This window comes from Vigna umbellata, chromosome 1, assembly GCF_029865625.1.
Source record: "Vigna umbellata cultivar VRB3 chromosome 1, Vumbellata_1.0, whole genome shotgun sequence".
In the NCBI taxonomy this organism is placed as follows: Eukaryota; Viridiplantae; Streptophyta; class Magnoliopsida; order Fabales; family Fabaceae; genus Vigna; species Vigna umbellata.
Window position 1 is genome coordinate 49,596,627 of NC_142165.1, and position 21,202 is coordinate 49,617,828.

General features: G+C 33.8%; 1 long non-coding RNA gene and 2 pseudogenes across 1 annotated transcript; 1 reads left to right on the forward strand and 2 right to left on the reverse strand.

The window, feature by feature from the left end:
- Positions 1-337: 337 nt before the first annotated feature.
- LOC124821276 (U-box domain-containing protein 17 pseudogene) lies at positions 338-3,240 on the reverse strand (annotated as a pseudogene).
- A 6,833-nt stretch (positions 3,241-10,073) lies between these two features.
- Positions 10,074-11,416, reverse strand: LOC148205615 (uncharacterized). Its single transcript, XR_015783307.1, has 3 exons — positions 10,744-11,416; positions 10,337-10,613; positions 10,074-10,165 (listed from the first exon to the last, which is right to left on the reverse strand). It is a non-coding gene; the product is annotated as an uncharacterized LOC148205615 (long non-coding RNA).
- Positions 11,417-14,882: 3,466 nt separating this feature from the next.
- Positions 14,883-20,919, forward strand: LOC124821279 (uncharacterized; annotated as a pseudogene).
- The last annotated feature ends 283 nt before the right edge of the window (positions 20,920-21,202 follow it).

Consider the following 21,202-nt stretch of genomic DNA (forward strand, 5'->3'; position numbering starts at 1 on the left):
TAACAACAAACAGAATTTATTCCACCACGCTTTACCAAAGATACATCTGACAAATCCCTGTAACAGAGCAAAAGTAGAGAACCAAATACAAATAGAAAGAACAGAAAAATGCTGTTTAACACAAGGAACAAATTGTGCACATTAGTACACGTGTTGACTCCATGTAAATGTAACAAAACAAGTTTACTTCGTACGTATAAATGCAGATGTGAGCTTCAATCATACATACAAAAGTAGTAGCATTACACTTAAAATTCATGTAAATTGGCATTCTTGATGTTTATCTGTAGTGATGGCCAACAAGAGGGATGCACAAAAAGAAATAGGACGCCTGAAATGGTCTAATAATTCCATTTTCGAGCATTTTGTATTCGTTCTTGCAAAAACAGATTACACATGGGTTGAAGCTAACTGCTCAACAACACATCCTTCTCTGAATACATCTGGTATTTCTATACTTGTTGACATTAAATGTCAACGAAAGAATGAATAGAGTTACAAAAAAACATGAACGCAAGAAACATGGGAAATGAGTATTACCACTATCATAAAACAGGAACAGAAATGGACATTGGAAGTGAAACATCACTCACAAAGCTTGTAGTATTCCTGGTTGAAGCTGAATCGCTAGCAAATGCATAACCCACACCCAATCCACCATAATGCAGAGATGCATTTTCACATCTCTGAAACACTCTAGCAAGTGAAGCTGCCTTTCTTCTTGCCCTCTTTGTCCCTGTGAAAAGCAAGGTTTGAAGCAAGCCGGCCAAGGCAGGCGCCCTAACCACCCTCTCAGTTGCCGCTGCACCACCACTCCTGCACAGCTCCAGCAAAGCTGCAACTGCATTCTCTTTACCTCTTGCCGTTCCACAACGCATAATTCCTATCAATCCACCTACTGCTGCTTCCTCCCTCACAACTGCCATGGCGCCAATAGGCTGCCGAACAATCAAGGCCAAGGCACCAGCTGCTTCCTCGGAAACTCCTTCATTCCCCAAAGCCAAGACCATAGCTTTCACTGCCCCTGCCTCTATCATTCTCAAACAATTCTCAGTATGGGTGGAGAGATTAAATAATGCTGTGACAGCATCCTTCTTCCCCCTTTGAGTTCCCTCTTGCAACAACCATGCCAATGCTTCAACAGCTCCCACATTATCCGCAATCTGTTTCTTATACTCGTGGACAGCAGATAGGCTGAACAATGTTGCAGCAGCATTCTCCCTTGCCTCAGTCGTGTGCCCGAATTGCAACACCTCAACAATTGACCCCAAACACCCTTCCTCCACGATCATACTCTTATTTCTTTCAAAAATGGACAGATTGAGCAGTGCAGTCACAGAATTCTCCTGTGCAACAGCATTAGGAGAGGAAAGCAACTTCCTAAGATGAGGAATTGCCCCAGCTTGCGCAATGAAGGCACGGTTTTCCTTTCCATTTTTGGCCAGCAATCTTATCTCCCTGGCAGCCACAGTCTTTGCAACTTGCGACCCATCAGCAAGCTGCTGAATGAGAAGCATGGCCGTCTCTCGGTTAGCTACAAGGGAAGCTTTGGAGGGACAAGCTGATGCAAACATCTCAACTGATGGATCAACCCCCTCAGGTGGATCATAGGGTACTCCATGTGCGCTGCACCATTGCATAATCAAATTCCTAAGAGCACGATTAGGAACAAGCCTGTTATGAGAAAGCAGTACCCCAGTTTTGGGACAAGTGCAATGCCCCTCCTCCATCCACCTCCATATAGACCTCCTATCATAAGTTTGACCAGTAGAAATTATTACAGGATCACACATCAAGTCCAAGGTTATCGGACAGCAAAAGTCCTTAGGAACCGTAAAAAACGTTTCCGCAATTTCCTGGGTAATCAACCTCTTCCTCGCTCTCTTCTGACTTTCAACTTCCAATTCTTCCTCAAACCCAAATAACAAAAACCTACAATACCTTGTGATAGCCACCATCCCATTAAGCACAGGAACTGTTGGCTCAACATCACCCTCGTGGTTCACAATCTGCTCCTCCAAGGCCTCAACCTCCACCCTACAACTCTTAGCATCGAGCATCTGCAACTTATCAACAAAGAAACACCTCAAGTCCTTAGAATCAGGAACCCTCCCACTTTCAAATTCATTCAGAAACCAAAAGAACCTTATCCTAAGGGCGTCATCTTTCTTATCTACGAACAACTTAGCCCTTTTGGACTGTCTCTGCAACAACTCAACCTGTTCCCTAACGTCATCACTGAGTCCAATCTCTCCAACGGGAAAAACATCCAAAAGGGTCGAAAATTCTTGACACAAGTCATGGAAGTGACCAGACACACAATGGTTCTGAAGCAAGAGCCACAGCTTGCTCGATCGGGCACAGTAATCAAGAAGAATCTTAGAGCGATACAGTAGCAAATAAAGCTCCTTTAAGCACAGCACCGCCGTGGGGGTTAGAACGCCACCGTCAGCAGAGTCTCTCAAGCACTCTAACATAGACCGGAAAATCTCTACTTTTCCTACGAGGGCACGCGAGTTCCGGCGCTGGAAGGGGAACCGATTGTCGGAGAAGCAGGATACGACGTCTCCGGAGACGGAGATAAGTGTCTCCAGCAGCGCCACCTCAGAGAGGTCAACTGGCACAAGAAACGCCTCCAGCGATGGCGACCGGCGCCGTCGAAGCGACGAAAATATAGCCGCTGAAGCCATCGGAGGTGCTTCTTTATCTAAACTCGCAGCGACCCTGATGCTGGTTTCAGGAAAGGAATGGGTTCCGCAAGGAAAGGGGAGAAATTTGGAAGGGTGAAATTTTTACCGGGAAAGTATTTTCTGGGTTTGGAAACGGTGGTGGCATGCTATGAAACAGTTTCGCGGTGGTTGAGTGAAGAAATTTGAACGTTTAAAGAAGTAGGAATGAAAACAAGTTAAGAAAGAGATGAATTTAGGAGTCGATTATGCTAATAATTTCGGCCGAATCCGCGTACGCAAGCGGAAAAAGATGGGAACAAAGGGACTGAATTTCCAAAGACTTTTGTTTTGGGTAATAAATAAATTATTTATTTTTTATTTCCCCACACTTTCTGTCTCTCCAGGAAAATTCAATGAAGCCGTCCAGAAAATGATTTCCTTAGTTTGACGGACGATTGATTATGTACTCTTTTATTTATTTTTATTTTTTTCAAATTGTTTTAACTGTAACTGTTTGAGAAAGGAAGATGATGATCACAGCAGAAAGATACAGGATGAAGAGTTAGTTTGGTCTGGTTTTCTAGTTTTTTTACCATTGTATGAAAATTATCAAAGAAAGGAATTTCGGTTAGAATTTGCAAAAATAGATTATGAAGTTTTGGAGTTTTTGACAAGACTGAAGTGTTTTGAAACGGAGACTGTGGGAATAATATGTTGTTTTGACTTTCTTTTGCAGAGTAATGGAGGGTGTGAAGTCCTTTTACAAAACAATTAATGATTAAGATTTGGTAAAATAAAATAGTTAATTAGACTAATATAGCTATATTTTCGTTTGTTTCGTTACCAAAATTTGGATGTTACATTTACTTTTAAAAAAATATAATTTTACTGTTTTTAAAATTAATCTAAGTTAATATTTAACACCATGAAAGATTGAAGCTTGCATAAACAATTTCCTCTTACGTAATTTAGTAGTATACTTTGTTAAACAACCTCGTAGACGATTATCACTAATTTAATATTAATATTTAAAATATTCTTTTTATTCAACTCTCTCTTTTCAATTATTTATTTTTTCTTAAACGACAATGTATAATTTATTTTATTGATTACTTAACTTGAATGATTCAAGCAACTTTATTAGAGATCACGTTACAAAATCGAAAAAATAAAATAAAATAAAGACTAAGCTGATAAAAGTTCTTTGTATTAATTGCTCCAAATCTATTGGTTGGAATGTCTCTAATGGAGTGATGTTCTTGCAAAGTCTGGGATGTTCTTCAACAACCAATTTAAAATGTTATTTTTTGTAATTTTTAATTTTGATTAACATTTTCTACGTTGAATTAAATAATTACCAAAGTTATTTACTTTGCAGAATTAGATAGCCGAATTTGTAATTAAAATTTTATGAAAATTGAAATTACATATTTTATGAAAATTGAAATTACATATTCACGAAAGGTGAATGAAGCAAAGCAGAATAAAACACCCACTTCAACTTTGGTTTATTTTCATCCTAATTTTTTATAACTTTAACGATGCTCATAAGAACTTTAAATCGTGTGGAATAACTTAATTTCGGGTGATAAAAAAATAAAAAGTGGCTACCCTTTTCAACAAAGTCACTAATTTACGAGCAACTTGTGTGAGAAATAATTATAAGAACCGACCACGGAATTTAAAATCATAAACAAAACAAAAAATTTTAGGTGGTAATTTAGTACGGCCCGTCAACAATATAACATTTATTGTTCCTCAAAATTAATCTACGAACACCCTTTCAGAAACGCAAGGTACTGAATTTTCGTAGGGGCTTCCAAAACGTTAGACTTTTAGACATTTAATTCCTTATATCAAATGCTTTTAAAATAAAATAAAAAAATAACTCTCAATTTATGAATAAATAAAATGAATATTGTCGGAATTCCTTTTTAATGTCAAATATATATTGGTGATCCCTGATCGAAATCATTTTTTAAAAATTCGATTACTAATTAATTGATTTAAAAATATAAGAACAAAAATAAAATTTCAGGAGGACGGAAACATGTTTTTCTTAATATATATATATATATATATATATATATATATATATATATATATATATATATATATATATATATATATATTCCTAAAGTTTAATATCTTTATATTTTTATTTTCGTCCAGAATATCAAATAGGTTCTTTTTCTTTCGAATCTCAATTGAGTCCTTTTTTTGTAAAATTGAAATAATTAGAGATCTGTCGTCAAATTGAACAAACGGTTGTTTAAGTTTGGATTTTGTGGCCTGGTCACTCAGTTTATTAATTTCACGTGACATTAAAAACAAATTTTGTATTAAAAATTTAAATTACACAAAGTGAAATTAGGAAAGAGGAAAGTAGACAAAATCTAAAAGTTGAAGTGCAGCTCCTGCAATTTAGAAATGCAAATGAGATCGGGGTAAAATGAGATTTTTAGATTCATTTGCATCGGGGATGGGATAGAAAACACTGTTACCATCTGTAACGCTCTCACTCACTTACTTTCCGATGGCGGATGCGGTGGCGGAACTGGAATCAGCGGCAAAACTGGAATCAGCGGCGACTGGTTGCCGATGTTAGCTGACTCGTGAATCTTGTCATGGAAATTGACGCTTCTGCTCGACAGCGGTAGTCGCCCCATGTTTCAATGTCGTGGAGGAGACGGAGGAAGGATGTAGCTCTTGCGCTTTGACCACCGCTTCGACGACGGAGGAGGTGGCAGGGGCGGTGGCGGTGACACTAAGTGGATTTTCTTGCTCTTGCCTTGTCCTTTTCGGAATAGACTATATTGAAGTTGGTGGCGGAGGAGGTGGCAGCGTTGGTGGTGGCATTGTCGTTTTATTTTTGTTAATGCCATTGAAGTTGTTTTGGTTCCTGATGGACTCATTGTTGATAATGGTTTCTCCCTATATCCAACATGACAAAAACAAAGACGATTTTCATTATGAAAGCAAGCTCTAAGGTTGTACCTTGGCAAATGTTGTTCTTAATAACTGCACATTGATATAGAATCCAACCTGTTTCTGCTGAAAGGGACCGAGGGAAACTCCTGTCGCCACCGCTCGGGAACGCTCCTCCTTCACCGATCGGTCCTTCTCGCTTCCGCCTTATCTCCTGACCCTTCCTCTCTCTATGCCAAAGTGGGGTGACCTGCAGGAAACACTCCGACGCTTAAGTCAGAATTTATCTCCGCAAGTCTAGTAAAAATTAGAAAATCAGAGCGTTTATCTCCTTAATCGATTGTTATTTATATGGTTTCAAGGAATATTATCCATTAATTTACCTCTTAATGACGGTTAATGCTCACCTTAACTGCTTGACAATGACCGTTACATCATTAATTATGCATTCATGGACTTTCGAAAGTTGTCTCCAGCCAACGGCTGGAGAGTTCGCGAATATTACCCTGTCGTCCGACCGGGAATGATCGGCTTCCATCACCCTTACATGCCCGGTCGGTCTGATTAATACTTCCATCGTCCCTGGACAATCGGTCCAGCCTACTCGGTAGTGGCTAAGCATGCCCGATCGGTCTATCCTACTCGGTAGTGGCTAAGCATGCCCGATCGATCTATCCTACTCGGTAGTAACACACTATGCAGGTCCCGAACTTGCGACCTTCTCTGGGTTTCCCATCCCAAGCGCCGGAGGAGTCCACGTGGATGTCGACTTCCTCAGGAGCATCGCTATCCGCTAGGAGATCAGAGGAGTTACCTGAAGGAGAAGCCCCAGCACCTTGACCAGCAAAGGCACCCAAGGAGGAAGATGGAGTACTAGCATCATCGTCGGTGTACCCCCTACCCTCTTCGCTAGAGAAATCATAAGACATGATTACTTGAGAGGATGAAGATAAGGAGGATAGGTACGAGAAAGTGAAGCACGAGACAGTAACGACAGCGAGAAGAGAGGAGTAAAAAATTAGGGCACACGCGGGGCTATTTATACAAGGTAAAAAGCGATTCACCAAGCAAAACTGGAGCGTCAAACGCAGAAATATCTGACGGTTCATTTACAGAAAGATGTGACGGTTTTGGCGATCTGACGGTTCATTTTCTCCTTTCCCGCCTAAATTTTACAGTCGTGACTTTACGACTTCCCGCCCTTGCAAATATCGACAACAGTTGAAGGCCTTAATAAGAGAAGATGCGAACCGATCGGAGACCACTTCAAAACCCTACGCAAAAAATATTTTGCTAGGGCTTGGGGGACTTGTGTTACTACTGAGTAGGATAGACCGATCGGGCATGCTTAGCCATTACCGAGTAGGCTGGACCGATTGTCCAGGGACGATGGAAGTATTAATCAGACCGACCGGGCATGTAAGGGTGATGGAAGCAGATCATTCCCGGTCGGACGACAGGGTAATATTCGCGAACTCTCCAACCGTTGGCTAGAGACAACTTTCGAAAGTCCATGAATGCATAATTAATGATGTAACGGTTATTGTCGAGCAGTTAAGGTGAGCATTGATCGTCATTAAGAGGTAAATTAATGGAGAATATTCCTTGAAACCATATAAATAACAATCGATTAAGGAGGTAAACGCTCTGATTTTCTAATTTTTACTAGACTTGCGGAGATAAATTCTGACTTGAGCGTCATAATGTTTCATGCAGGTCACCCCACTTTGTCATAGAGAGAGGAAGGGTCAGGAGATAAGGCGGAAGCGAGAAGGACCGATCCGTGAAGGAGTAGCGTTCCCGAGTGGTAGCGGCAGGAGTTTCCCTCGGTCCCTTTCGGCAGAAACACAACCCATTTCCAAAGGTGAAGATCCAAAGACAATGAATACTAAAAATTTTACCATTTGACATAAACAATTTCGCGGATACATAAAAAATGTATTTTTTCACATTTAAGATCGATTCTTGAATAAAATCCGTGTTTCAGACTAAAAACACACTCTTTCCACCACATTCGCAATATGATCTTTAGAATATAGAAGATGATCTCCTCGTAAAATCTCAATCTCGGCAATTACCAATTCAACAACAAAATAAAAACTAGGCTAATACACAAAACATATTTGCTATCAGTGTAGAAGAAATGAACAGAATAACATTTTAATATTCAAAATATAAGGATTAAATTACGAATTAGACATCAAGAACAACACCACAATTCATACCATTGTAGTCACTATTCCTAAAACACCACTTCTTAACAGACCCAAATTGCTCAATAGCTTATCTAAACTGAATAAAGAAACCTAAACCTAGCCCCCAAATCCATAGAGAGTTCTTCCCTGTCTCTTAAGAGCATAAACCACATCCATTGCCGTAATCGTCTTTCTTATGGTGTGCTCGGTGTACGTAACTGCGTCACGAATCACGTTCTCAAGAAAGATCTTCAGAACACCGCGAGTCTCTTCATAGATAAGACCACTTATACGCTTGACACCACCCCTACGAGCCAAACACCGAATGGCAAGCTTCGTTATTCCCTGAATGTTGTCATGCAACACCTTACGGTGTCGTTTCGCTCCTCCCTTTCCCAATCGTAGTTAAACAAGAATGCGACTTCTGCATTTCATTATCCATCATTTCCAACTCGATGTTCTTCATCCATGAACCCTCGCGCTTCGAATTGAATGAAGAAAGAAAGAACGCTATATTTTCTCTCACACGAACCCTAGTAATATGGAACTTAATTTTTTTTCCCATTCTCATTTACATTTTTGAATTGTTGGACTTCAATTTTTAGATTTTGCCCACTTTTGCCCTTTCCTAAATCTGATTTCACTTTTGTGCAATCCAAATTTTTAATACAAAATTCGTTTTTAATACCATAGTGAGATTAATGAACTCACTGACCATGTAACTCAAGCGGGTCGTTTGTTCAATTTGACATCCAATTGTGGTGTAAAAAAAAATGAAAACCCTGTTTGAGATTTTGAACGAAAATAAAGACCTAGACATTAAACCTAAAAAAACATCTAACCGGTAACTTGTACTCACCATTAAATGTGCTTTTATTATTTGACGTTAAGAAGGAAGGAGTTGTTTAAAGCTTGCACTTGCACATGCATGGCCTCTTCGGTGCCTCGAAGATGAAGATGGCTTTTGAACCACACCAATTTTTTACTCTAAAATAATGGTTATATGAAAAGTGTTCAAATTTAAAACAAAATTATTTTCTCTCTTTCCTAATCTAACTACTAAATGAATATTTATTTATTTATTTATCAAAGTTATTAGATTGAGAGGAAATAGAAAATTAAGATAAAGAGATTGATTTTCTTAAATTTGTCTTAGAATTAATTTATATATTATTTTATTTACTAAATAGTTGCCCAAATATACAAAATTTAAATTTATGTACTACTGTTATAAGTGTATTGTTTACTCCCCTTCCCTCCAAACCGAAAAAAAAGGAAGGTGCTTATTTTATGTGGATATATATATATATATATATATATATATATATATATATATATATATATATAAATAATCATGTATAATATAAATATTCAAATACCATAAAGTTTTGGTGGACAAAATAATATTTAGGTATAGAATTTAGGTTTAAATTGTAATTTAATCTTTATTTTATTTGATTTTATGATTTTTTCTAATATATTCTAAATGACCATTGAACTGTGTATGTCTCAGTTTGTGAGTTTTTTTTATTTTTTTATATATATTTTTACTTTTTTAATTTAAAAAATTGTTCATGTGTCAATTCCCATTTCAATGTAGTGATAAATGTCAATGTTTTATATTCAATTTGGTATATTTATTAATATTATTCAATTCACACTAGTGCACTAAAGGAAAACGACAGTGATTATTTTCGTTTATTCGCAGTTATATACAGGCAAGATAAAAAGTCTACCATTGTTTACCTCGATTCTGAACCAAGACAAAAAGGTGTATGCTTTTGCCTCGATTCAAATGCAACCGAGGCAGTAGAAGATGTTTCGAGGGTGTTTCTTTTTTACTCTCTTTTTTCGCTAGACTTTTGACCTCGGTTAATGATGAACCAAGGTAGTAGAAGGTTTTTTTATATTTTACAAAAGAATACAGTCCTGTGTAGTGGGATATTAGTCTGTATTAATAGATGCATTTAGTGGTTCCATTACACATATAAAGTTGTGACTAGGTATCAATCCATACTTCTTCAATGACAACTTCCATTTCAGAATTTTTTCTAATACTTTAGAAATTCCCTATCTTTGAAAGTTAATAATAATGGAACATGTGATTCGTAAAACGATATAAATCAATTTTTAAAGATAACTCCCCAACTGTTGAAATTTGGAAAAAATCAGTATTCAGTCCTTTGCATAAATTGTGCAATGATGCATGACTCTTGCAAAAGTGATTTGTGGAGTAAACCATTGGAAGGGAAAAATTGAAAAGTACTAAACTAGCCAGTGATGTAGGACAAAACTGAAATAAGTTCTTCTGCAAGTTGAGTAGAATATTTTGCAACCAAAACAGTTTCTTACCATTTGCATTTGCACATTCAACTGCAAGATCAAGAGCAGATTTATGTGAGCCTATTACTGTGACTCTTTTTGCTTTGATCAATTCAGCAGCAGTGTCGTTGTCCAGATTGGAGTAGTCCATAGAGTGTATAGTTTTTCCATAAAAAAATTATCCAAAATAACATATAAAGTAAATAAAAGAAGTGGAAATACCAGCAACGTCTTCTTTGGGCTGTTTTGCCTCAGTGGTGCTCCTTGACCAAACCTTGCTCAAGTGCTTTTCCAGCTAGGCATCCAAACTCTTGAGATCAATCTTATCAGCTCTAAATATCATATCCTTACTGCTTATATTCAGAACCCTTCATCTTTGAATTCAGAGCCCCTTCTGCTTCCAATTCCTTCTTTGGTATCTTTACAACCTCGCTTTTTGAATCCATCTTCACCACTCACCACTCACCACTTCAAATTCCAATACCAATATGTACAACCCCTACGATGTTAAAATAATTTATAAGAAAAACACTACCGTAAAATTTTAACAAGCCAAAAAAAGTTTCGAAATTTACATCTGTGTAATAAAAATTAAGGAGCAAAGTAGAGGTATCTATCAAAGCACAAACCTTGTCAGAAGCCACCAAGAAACGAGCGACCAGCTGAAGCATCAAATGAAACAGAAAAATCAGATTAAGAATTAAGCTAAATGTGACCAAAAAATTGACCTTTTTTTATGGCCCCAAAAATAACACAGAAAAAAGGTATCTTTGTTAAAGGAACAATCTTGAAGGGTAAACCCATAGGAACCCAATCCCAACAGGAACCCAATCCCAACAATCCATCGCTCAAACTTTGTTATTGGAACCGCGATTTTGCCTGCAATTGAGGGAGGAGGAGAAGAACATGTCGTCGTAGCCGTTGATGACAGTAGACAGGCCTTCATCCGTGAGAAGAGAGTTAAAGGGATCGCCGACACAGTTGGGGTCGTTGTCGCTCGACTCGTTGGCGAAGTTACGCCCCTCAGAGGTCTCGTTGATGGAGTGGAACTCGAGGATGAGGCCGCACTCGGAGTAGACGATGTCGCCGGTGGAGTGGTTGGGGACGGGGCCGCACTCGGAGCAGACGACGCGAGAAGAAGGCACATAGGAGATGAGAGATGGGAGATAAAGACGCTCTTGTGCGAGAAGAATAATAATAGTGCATTAGGCTAAAGTGAAAATATCAAGGGATCAAGACTCGGTTATCTGCTTAATCGATGTCTAAAGTGTTCGAAAAAATTTCAAAATGAGATTTTGGAGGTTTTTATGTCTCGGTTATGAACCAACCAAGGTAATAGATGCTTTTTTGACTCGGTTTCTCTTACAACGAGGCTTATAAATTCATTAAAATTACAAAAATGTCATCATATTTTCTTATGTTTCGATTTTCTGAAAATCTAAGCGTATTATCCACGTTAAAACCTTCCTTTTGCACTAGTGTCAGTTTCATTTTATTAAAATGGAACAAATTAAAGATTAAATTTAATTTTTATAAAAATGTTATAATGATATTTTTACTAAAATTTAATTTTTTTATTAATATTTTAATTAAAATTAATATATTTTATAATAATAAAATATTAAAATAAATTATTGTAATTATTGTTGTAATAAAAAAAATAAAATTTAAAAATAGTTATTTTTACATAAAGAAAAAGATATATATATATATATATATATATATATATATATATATATATTTAAATCTGACAATTTTATTTTATATTTGATTAATATAATGTTGTATCACATTTATATTGAATAGATTATGTGATTTTTTATATTTTATATGATTTTTAACTTTTTAAAATTTTAAACTAATGATGTTAGTCTCACTTTTAAAATTTTTATTATAATTTTATATCAACTCTAATTTTAAATTAGAAATATTTAATAAAAAAATTAAATTTTAATAAAAATATCTGCATAATACTTATATAAAAATTAATTTAGTCTAAATCTGTTTCATTTAAAAAAGAAATATGGATGAAATTCAATATAAAACATTAACACGTCCTACTACATTGACATATGACATTGTTATTATCACGTGACAGCTATTTATACAAAAATCTAGTGCCAATACTAATACAATGTAATGTCAATTTGAAAAGTACAATAAGAGTTTGAATTGAGCATAAAATAAGGGTTTAAAGTGGGACAAGTATGACATTAGGACCGAAATCCATAGTGATAAATAGTTACTAAAATAGTTTTTTTAGAAACAGAAACTTAGTAAATCTTAATTATAAATGCTTAGGTTGATGAACTCACCAGAATCCTAGTCGCAGCTAAACCCTGGCCGACCATCGTCGTTGAACTGAGAACGATGATAAACTCTCGAAAGACCTTAGTACGTGCAACTATGACCACAACTACCAATGATGAAAAACGATGAACCTAGAATACAATATTTAGGGATGAATGCTTGATTTGGGAATGACGCAAAAAGCTTAAAGATGAATGCAAAATACTATGGGACAAAGTCAAAAACTTGAATAGGAATCGCAATATAAAAAGGTGACCAAAATCAGAAATCCTTAATTTGGAAATATGAAAGAAAAGTGGAAAATTTTGAGTATTAAGAAAAAAAAATTTGAATAAAAGAGAAATGTTAGAAAAGTTAGAATAAGAAAAAATTAATAATAATTTGTATTGGTCTTAAATTTCTTTAAAAAAATATTAAAACTTCCATTATTATTAACTTTCAAAATCTTATTATAATAATTTCAAATCATGTTAAGTTTTGGAAAATTTTTATAACCTTCTTAAAAATAATCCTACTAAATAGTTTTTTTTTTAGTGTTAGTTGATGCTTATCGACAAAAATATTAAAAATATGATATTTTGAAAGAAATGTTTGATATGTTGATTATATTCAACATAATACAATAATTGAATGAATAAAAGATTTTTGCCATCTTAATTTGTTCTTAGAATACGTATTTGAAGAACATTTTTAATTAAATTGAAAAGCATTTAATTATTGAGTTGGTTTTTTGCTCAGATTCTCTATATGTATCTTTCATGTGTGCCTATGTCACCCTATGCTAAAGATTTTGTTTTGCAAGAGTTGGAAGATACAAAGGAAACATATGAGGAGATGTCTTCTAACTTCACGTGTGCTATCTATGATACTATATATAAAGAAGTACTTAAATGTGCCAAGCATTATAAGAGAACTCTTGTTTATCTTTTGACCTGTCCTACTTATGATGGAAATACAATAATGAAATTATTTTATCAATTTTTTTAAAGATAGTTTTTTAAATTTATTAATTTTTTAATTTATGATATTTTAAACTTAACTATTTTTTCAATTATAAAATTAGGTTAAAATATAATTCAAAATTATAAAATATTTATATTAATAATAATAATTTATTTATTATTGTAAAAAAATAACACACGAATCTATTTTTACTATATTTATAACTAAAAACACTTTAGAAATTTTATTATATTAATGGATTATAATTTAATACTTATATTAGTTTCAAAATTTATACTTATTTAAATAAAAGTATATGTATTATTACTATTATTACTATTTGTTACGTGAGATGTGATTTTTAATTTAACTGAAGAGAATGTTGGAAAATAGTAGGAATAGTAGATTTTCAAGAAATATATATATCATGGAATAGGAATTTCTGTGATTTGAATCATTGAACATCTTATGCATTGCACTGTCAATTCGATTTAAGAATGAAATGAAGAAAATACTGTGATCTATCTACCATGGCTAAAATGGTTATCATGGAGAGAGTGAAATGGTAGAAGGATTGGACAAGCTGTATAATAAGTACCCTTATTTTCTCATAAAAAAAACATAACACTAAAATTTGAGTTTAATTACTCACATAGTTGAAACATATTTTACGTTTTAATTTGAAACACATTTACTTTTTAACATAATTTTAATGTATCATTACAATCTATTATAGTTTATATGATCTAAATCTAGAAGATAAAATTATATGAAAAAATTTAAATGAAATTTATAAAATTATACATTCTAAATGAATAATTATAATATAGTAGAAAAAAGGCTCCATTTTTCCACTATTAATTTGATACAAGACTAAAATAGACTAAAATGTCCTAAATAAAATTAACAATTCAATAAATTACCCACAAATTACTAGTGTTTATAGAGTAGCCATTTTTAATTGATGTGAGTAAATAAAGCAAATCAATTTGAAAAATATATTTTTGAAAGAAAATATAAGTACACTTAATATCGAATTATTAATATAAACATTGGAGAATTGTTTAATGAATGATTGTAATTCCAATTGTTGACCTAAATTTGCATGTAAGAAAAAAAATTACGTCTTCATGATTTTACTCTTACGAACTCAGGATAATACTATTGAATTACCATTTAATCTAATTATATTAAGATTAATACATAAAAATTAAATAGATGGGAAATAAATACAGTTTGATTGAAAAGAAAAATGCTGAAGTTTTGAAACAGCAAATATAAAAGAACCCTTGTGAAACGAAATCGAAGGTTGTTGGTAGGGTAAAGTCGCAGCCGTTACCAACACCGCATGTTTTTGTTAGGAATTAATCAAATAAAATCCCGTTTCGCATTTTCAGTTTCATTTCTGATGTATTGGCTATTAATAGCCTGATCTTTGCATTCCATACACAACAGTATTTTCTTTCAAATTAACTCTCTCACATAAACACTCTACGTTAAGATTCTTCTCCTTTCCATGTCCATGGGGCTTCGTGTTTTCAACCTTGTCTTCAAACCATTCACAAACCCAACCTAAGACCCTTTTCACAGCCATTTGCATCCACTGCACTCCCTCACTCCACCCCACCCTCTTTCTCCGACACCACGCCTTTCTCGCCCCTTTCACACCTAACCCCCCTCCAAGTCCTTCAAACCCTCCAATGTCTCCACCACTACCCCTCTCTCGCCCTCTCCTTCCTCAACCACCTCCACCGCACCGGCTTCCCGCACACCCTCTCAACCTACGCCGCCATCACCAAAATGTTCGCTTTCTGGAACCTTCCCAGAAAACTAGACTCCCCCTTTCTCCACCTCATTACCCTCTCAAAACACCACCTTCTTCCCTTACACCTCTTTCAACTCTTCGAAATACTCTTCCAAGACTTCGACCACCATAACCATTACTTGCTCAGAGCTTTTGGTGGCTTTGTCAAAACCTGTGTCAGTCTCGACATGTTTGTTGAGGCCATTGATTTCTTGTTCCAAATTGGGCGCCGCGGAATTGTCCCGGATGTTCTCACTTGCAACTTCCTCTTCAACAGGTTGGTGGAACAGGGCGAGGTCGATAAAGCACTGGCCGTTTTTGAGCAACTCAAGAGGTTTGGTTTCAGACCCAATTGTTATTCCTATGTAATTGTCATCAAGGCGTTGTGTAAAAAGGGTGACTCGAGTCAAGCTGGTTGTGTTTTTGAGGAAATGGAGACTTACATTGAAGGATTTTGTAATAAACATAAGTTTGCTATTGGGTATAAGTTGCTGAAGGAATGGACAAAGAGTAATGCCCCTTTGGAGGTTTATGCATACACTGCGGTTGTTCGCGGGTTTTGTAATGAGATGAAGTTGGATGAGGCTCAGGGTGTGCTTGATGGCATGGAGAGGCAAGGGTTGGTTCCTGATGTGTCTGTTTATTCTGCATTGATTGAAGGGTATTGTAAGGGTCATAATCTGAGCGAGGCTCAGGGTGTGCTTGATGACATCGAGAGGCAAGGGTTGGTTCCTGATGTGTCTGTTTATTCTGCATTGATTAAAGGGTATTGTGAGGCTCATAATCTGAGCGAGGCTTTGGCTTTGCATGATAAGATGATTTCGAAGGGTGTGAAGCCAAACTGTGCTATTGTCTGTTACATTCTGTTTTGTTTGGGCGAGATGGACCTTACTTTCAAGGTGGTGGATCAGATAAAGGAACTGAAGAAGTCCAAGATGTTGCTTGACGACGACGATTGGGATATACTTAAATTTTAAAGTTTTATTAATAATTTTGTTTAGATTTTATTTTATTAGTTTTGAATATAATAATATTTAATTTAATTTGATAAAGATAAAATATAGATAAATAAATTTTATTTTTAAGACAGTTAGACATTTTATTTTCAAATTTTATTTTTTGTTCCGTAATATTGTTCATCACATGTTTTATTTTTCTTTTCATAATACTGTGTATCATATGTTTTTTTTTTTTCCGTAATATTGTATATCACGTCTATTTAATCAATTTTAGAAAAATTATGCCTACAACATTGTTTTTTATTGCCTACAACATTGTTTTTTATGCTTTGTTTAAGTTAGGGAAGGTGGAGGATGCGATAGAGATGTCGGAAGACATGAAGAGAAGGGGTGTGGCTTTAGATCTTAAGCACTACACAACCTTTATCAAGGGATGCTGCCTTCAGGGTGATCTCGTTAGTATAGGTTTAGGGTGTTTAAGGAAATGAGTGATGAAGTTCCAAACCTGATATTATAACATATAATGTACTGGCGACTGGGTTGGTTAGAAATGGTCATGTTTGTGAGGCATTAAAGTTTTTGCAGAGTGAAGGCGTGAAGCCAAACTCTACTACACATAAGTTAATCATTGACAATTTGTGTTCAGTGGGAAAGGTTTTGGAAGCTGAGGCGTATTTTAACAGTCTGGAAGATAAGAGTATTGAAATCTATTCTACCATGGTTAATGGCTATTGTGAAGCGGACCTTGTAAAAAAAGCCTATGAAATTTTCCTTGAGCTGTCAAACCAAGGAGATATGGCTAACAATGCCTCCTGTTCTAAGCTAATTACTAAACTCTGTATGACAGGTGAGAAAGCTAATATGTATCAATTATAATAATTAATTTTAAATTGTAATAATTAGTCTTTATTAACTAATTTTTGTACCTTTATTAGTTTAGTTGTTAGTGTTAAATATCAATTATTATAATTGATATTATAATAATTGATATTAAATTGGTGGAGTTTATTCTCTTTAACATTTTCCAATTATGTTATCAATTTGTATATTTATACTACTGTAATCCAATGATAGAATTAATTCATTCAAAATACTTTTCTATATGGTATCAGCCTTCATCTATTAACAACCCTCATGAGCCATCAAAACCCTTCACTTGCATCACTCTCAGCAGTGTCACCAAGCTTCTATCCTCAAATTACCTCACCTGGAAACATTAAGTTGAAGCTCTTCTTGATGGTCTTAATTTAACGCCGTTTGAGACAAGTTAACGGTTAGGATAAAATGTGTTCATTTTTACAAAAAGTATGACCCAATTGAGACAGATAAAAAAATGATGACCGAACCGAGATTTTTCATACAAAATGAGGACCAAAAGAGGGTTTAAACCTTTTTTTTGGTTATAGTTTTCAATAATTTTATTCGATTTTGTGATTTTTTCTAATATCTTTTAAATGAACATTGAACGTTATAGATTGTGTCTCAGTTTGTGAGTTTTTTTATATATATTTTTTACTTTTTAAACTTAAAAAATTGTTCATGTGTGTCAATTCAAGTTTCAATGTAGTGATAAATGTCAGTATTTTATATTCTTTGGTATATTTGTTAATATTATTCAATTCAGTTTCATTTTATTAAAACGGAAAAAATTAAAGATTAAATTGAATTTTTTATATAAATGTTATAATAATATTTTAATTAAAATGTAATTTTTTTATTAAATATTTTAATTAAAATTAATATATTTTATAATAATAAAATATTAAAAGAAATTATTATAATTATTGTTGTAATAAAAAAATAAAAGAAAATAAAATTTAAAAATAATTATTTTCACATGAAGAAAAATATATATATATATATATATATATATAATATCAACATAATACTTATATAAAAATTTAATTTATTCCATTTAAAAAAAATATGAAACAAATTCAATATAAGACACATTGTTATTACCATGTGACATTGTTATTTATACAAATATTTAGTTCCAATAATAATACGATGTAATGGAAAAGAAGTGCAATAAGAGTTTGAATTGAGCATAAAATAAGGGTTTAAAGTGGGACAAGTATGACATTAGGACCAAAATCCATAGTGATAAATAGGTAACAGTGAATTCAAAAGAAAATAGTTTTTTCCAGAAACAAAAACTTAGTAAATCTTAGTTCTAAACGCTTAGGTTGATGAACTCACTAGAACCCTAGCCGCAGCTAAACCCTAGCCAACCATCGCCGTTGAACCGAGAATGATGATAAACTCTAGAAAGAACTTAGTACGTGTAACTATGACCACAACTACCAATGATGGAAAACGATGAACCTATAATACAATAGTTAGGGATGAATGCTTGATTTGGGAATGACGCAAAAAGCTTAAAAATGAATGCAAAACACTATGGGACAAAATCAGAAACGTAAATATGAATCACAATATGAAAAGGGTGACTCAAAATCAGAAATCCTTAATTTGGAAATATGAAAGAAAAGTGAAAAATTTTGAATATTAAGAGAAAAGGTTAGAAGAAAATTTGAATAAAAGAGAAAAGTTAGAATAAGAAAAAATTAATAATAATTTGTATTGGTCTTAAATTTCTTTAAAAAATATTAAAACTTTCATTATTATTAACTTTAAAAAACTTATTGTAATCATTTCAAATCATGTTAAGTTGTGGAAAATTTTTATAACCTTCTTAAAATAATCCTACTAAATTTTTATATTCAACATAATACAATAATTGAATGAATAAAAGATTTTTGCCATTTTAATTTGTTCTTACAGTACGTATTTGAAGAACATTATTAATTAAATTGAAAAGCATTTAATTTGCTGGCTCAAACGAACCGTAAAAATGCTGTCTAAGTATCGAATCGAAATCCTAAAAAAAAAGTATCATACCCTGTATCATGTGAACTTGGTGTTATTATATAATCTATGGGCTATGACTGTTGCTTTTGTAGCTTCCTGTTTACACCCCATTTTGTTTGCTTTCATTAGTGCCTAATCTTCACTCTGGTCTTCTACATGTATCTTTTCACCCGAAACAACATTGTACTTTTTTTTTAATTCCCATTATTTATACAAAAATGATAAAAGGGAAAATTAAATTAATTTTCTATCTCGTCTTAAGTTTAATATGTAGGGAAAGGAAGGAAAAAGAGTTAAAAAGTAGAGGTCCCACTTACAAAGAAATTTTTATCTTCCTATAAAAGAGAGAATTTATTTTTGTAAAATGAAAAATTTACACATTTATTCATAGACAGATAATAGGATAAGAAACTTAAAACATATCTGTCGCAATGAAAAAACATTTTACTCAATATTTCCCGGTGCTTAATAAGAATATACGTATAAAACAAGCCAATGTACTTTGTTTATCATTAATCATACGATATGTTATATCGTCGACCTCTTCTAGAAAAATCATCATCTAAAGCAAAAATATGCACAAAATATGCAGAGAACCTTTCCTTATATAAAAAATATTCTTTAACACACATAAATTTTTACATTCATTTGACATTACTCCTTTTTATCTTTTACTCTTTTCTTTGTTGAAAAAATAAAAAAGTTTACACTTTTATAATTATTTTATCCTTATACTCTATATCAAATGAATGTAAAAGTGTATCATGATACCATTACTCTTCTTTTTTATATATACATATATGTATATATATGTATATATGTATATATATACATATATGTATATATGTATATACATGTATATATGTATATATGTATATATACATATATACATGTATATATACACATATATACATATATACATGTATACACACACACACACACACACACATATTATATATATATATATATATATATATATATATATATATATATATATATATATATGAATAATGTTACTTTAACACGAATATTGGATTTGACATTTATATGACACATCGTAGATCCTATTGTTGGTTTTATTCCTTAGGGGTAAAATTGGAAAGAAAAAGAGAAAGTGGAATGAAATATTTTGAGTTGGTTTCTTGCCTCAGAATCTTTGATCTATATCTTTCACATGTGCTCTCATGTGTGCCTCTATCATGCGTGAAATGGAAATGTGAAAGCAGCGAGTCTCCGTTGTCATCCTTTATTGAGGCACGAAAGCCATCGAAGTCAAGTTAGAAGCTTAACATTGTGAGTTGTTTTGAATCCTTTTTCTTCTCTCAGAATATATTGTTTATTTTTGTTTAGGGTTTTTATAGATTGTGGTTCTTGGTTGGATTGTGGGTGTTGTGTTGGGTTGCACATGTTAGGTTTTGGTTTTTTGATTGAGTGTGCTAATAATTTTATCTCTAAGGTACTTCTTCACTTTCAAGTAGATTGTGTGGAAGAGTCATGTCAAACCTATGGTAAGAAGAACATCATTGACAAAACGGCCCTACATCACATGGGTCTTCAACATGGACTAGATGGATGGACATTTAAAGACGAAAATCTGAATGATGAAGAAAAAGCATAGGCTGGATCGTCATCTGCCTCTTTCAAGCCTAAATCAAAGTTTGAAAAATACAGGATCAGGCAGATGAACTCTCTCTCTCAATCCTCAGTAAATCTCAGTTTGAAAAGATCAATAAGGACATTGCTGCTATCAAAGGGAAGCTAAATATTCAGAGCTTAGATGATGATAGTGACGAGAATGAAGAGGTTGATACTGAAGGAGATGAGGAAGAAAGTGTCAGTCGTTAAGGCAGTTTCTGACACACACTTGCTTCTATGCTTTACTATTCTAATCTTTTTGTCCACAGATTCCTCCGTGATTCACATTTGTGAAAGAACACCATTCGAGGCAAAAAAGATCAAACAAGAGTTCCCTTATAATGCTAAACAACAAAGTTACTGATACATACCATGTGCCTGACACATTTAAGTACTTCTTTAGGAGTATCATACATAGCATACATGAAGTTAGAAGCCATCCTCAGCTGTTTCCTTTGGATCTTCCAACCCTTGCTATAGAGCATGGAGAACAAAATCTTTAGCATAGGGTCAAAACAAACAACAGTTCCAAATCAAAGCATACTTATCGGTTTAACATTAATT